Here is a 3249-nt window from a genome sequence, read left to right as displayed (position 1 = left end):
TTTTAGTGACGTCATTACGTTCTACGTCCTACCGTCGTCGTGCAATCGAAAGATCCCTATTAACTAAGACAACGACATGTTTGATTATAATCTGAGACAACTTTTATATAGTTGTCTCAGATTATAGTAGTAGCGATGATGATACAGCTGTCTCTTATACACATCTAGATGTGTATAAGAGAACAACTAAAGGCCATGTAAATAAATAAGTTGTTGATTGTCTATTCCCTACATAAATAAAATCACAAAAATATCACCATTCCGCCCACAATTCAAATTCGGCCAGGCCTATGTTTTTTGCGTAATTAAGTGTCTTTCATTTGTTTGTTCGTACAGGGAGTTTAAATTCCACCTGATCAAACACTACACTGGAAGATCCGTCAAGTAAAAATAAGGCATTGCTCTCCATGGGGAATTTAAAGACTTGGCATCTATCAAGGGGGTGGTTTCATTAATACAGATTTGAAAAAAAAGCAAAAAAAAAACAAAAAAAAAACAAAAAAACGGTTAAATTCCTTTGCAACGCGTTTCAAGTGAAAAGTGCAACTAATAACAACACAGGATATTCAGTACTTTTATGACTAGTTTATTTATGACAGTACACAAGCTTTCGTGCACACAGTGCACTTCTTCAGGTTGTGTGCACGAAAGCTTGTGTACGGTCATAAATAAATTAGTCATAAAAGTACTGAATATCCTGAGTTTTATTTTCTATTATATATTAGACTAGTACGGCTTATCTATTTTAAAATAAAAACACGTTAAAGCCAGTATTGGCAGGTGGGCGGGGCTTATAATGACGATCACCTACGGAAGCTGAGGTTGACCTTACTTTTGTGAGCTATACAGCCAATGCTGGGAAAGAAGTAAATACCACACCCTGAAAGTATGAATAAATTATAGTTGCTACGTCCATACCATTACCCAACTAGAATTCGAACCCATGGTTACTTAAGTACAGTATACAAATTAAACAATTCAAATTTGATAGGTTTTTTAGCTGACAGACAAAACATTAGGGAGCTTTCGATTTGTTCGACGACGGGACGCTAAAGCGGAATCACTCATGCGTGACCGTCCTACCGGGCGTTCCACGTTCTCTGCATACGTATATTTGACCAAATGACGTCCTAGAATCCACGTGAATTCTCGCATGCGCAGATGACTTTTAGTGACGTCATTACGTTCTACGTCCTACCGTCGTCGTGCAATCGAAAGATCCCTATTAACTAAGACAACGACATGTTTGATTATAATCTGAGACAACTTTTATATAGTTGTCTCAGATTATAGTAGTAGCGATGATGATACAGTATGTTGAACATTAAACATAAAAAAACAAAACGAAACAGAGAACATGAGTGGAATTCAAGTTAATTATATTCGTGAAATCATAATGACCACATCATAGCAAATTGCACTATACCCAGTTTACTACATTAACCATTTAACCCAGTCATCTTAATGATAACCTAGTTATCTTGACAATAATTAATTCAAATACTGAGGTTGTTACTTTGAACACCTTCGTTACCTACACGTCATCGGTGACTTTTAATATTGTTTCTGCACAAGTGCGGCAATACAACCCACACTTCCCAAAAACATGTAATAAGTTTTAGTCGTTTTTACGAATGCTAACACAATTTGGTAACCCTACCAACAATCTATATTACTAGGTTCCGGTATATATACCAAATAACACGCATTAAGCATGTTAATATTACCACAAATTTCCAACAAAATGAAACTCCTGCGAACTTCAAATAAAAGTTTTTATTTGTACATAAATCTTAATGTTCTAGATGTGAAGATAAATTAAAATACATCCCATAATGTAATCTTTCTGTTTGTTAATTTAGTGGCAAAATAAACATCGGTTTCTTGACAATTTTGAAATATAAAAAATAATAAGCTAATGAAATCTTGCAGTGAAGGACTTTTGGATTCTCTTTCTAATATCAAGGAGTGGTGTCATCGTTGGCCGAGCTGGGAACAGCATTTGGGGATTCACACTAAAATCTGTCAAGGAAAAAATAATTAGAATCAGAGGCCACTGGCATAAGTGCAATTTTCATACTTCTGAATGTGTGCTTAAATTGGTTTTACTTCAGCCCCAACCAGTGGCGGATACAAGGGGCGGCACGGCACCTCATGCCCCCAAAATTTTAATTATTATAAAAAAACACTGGAGAAGAAAAGAAAATTATGTTCAAATTTAAGTTTGAGAGCATGATTTCCAGCCATAATCATACATTTTCTTACCTCAGCCCCAACCAAGGTGGGGCTGAGGTGGTCTAGACCCCCGTTCCGCAACCTTTTTAGCCGATGACCCACATTATGTCAAGCACTCAGACGTGACCCATTGAACCTGAAGTCCATAAATCACGTCCGTCGTTTTATATGCGCGAGGGATAGCTGGTATTAGAAGATACTACCCACTTGATACTTTTGGCAAAAGATATTATCACCCACAAAATGAATTTAATATTTATAAAAAATTAAAATATAACTAGGATTGAATTACTAATTTAACAAAACCACGTAGGTTATCAAATTTTTAAATATGTTAAAGGTTTGTAAAAATTTATGATTTACAGACATTTTACCATACATAAAATCCTAGATTTGTTGCCAGAAATCTATGGGTTATGCGAAGACAAAATTTTCAGCTGAAAGTTGAAATCAACAAAACTAACACTTTCAGGTTGTCATACCTGAAGTACAAATGTTTTGATAGTGTATTTTTTAACATGAAACTTTGATAACTCCTTTCGTTTACTGTAATTTGACTTCCTTTGTCCTCATTCGTATTAAGTAAAGTTATCATGATATGAAGAAGTTATGCGACCTATCAAAATTTGTCCACGGCCCAAGCATTGGGTCGCGACCAATAGGTTGCGGAACGATGACCTAAAGTCCTTTTGTAGGCCCCCTCTATTTAAAATTTCTGGAACTGCCACTGCCAACCATGACAGAGCCGAGATGGGTGTGGCCCATCTGTCGGGCAACTATGGACCACTCAACGCAGGGGCTGATCCAGTAGGGGTACAGGGGCACATTCCCCCATTTTGCCACTAAATTTTAAAATTTTAAGGCATATATTGAAATTAGCACTCTCACTTTTAAAAAATTCTGGATCCGCGCCTGTATCGGAAAAATACTGACACCAATGCTGATAATATCCCTTCATCATCCACGATCAGACGGCTACCATACACACTGCATAATAATAGCATAATAACAGTG

The sequence above is a fragment of the Anneissia japonica genome, unplaced genomic scaffold, assembly GCF_011630105.1.
Source record: "Anneissia japonica isolate Jap-2015-1 unplaced genomic scaffold, ASM1163010v1 scaffold287835_len3118868_cov185, whole genome shotgun sequence".
NCBI lineage: Eukaryota > Metazoa > Echinodermata > Crinoidea > Comatulida > Comatulidae > Anneissia > Anneissia japonica.
The sequence above is the reverse complement of the archived record's forward strand: the minus strand, read 5'-3'. Positions refer to the sequence as shown.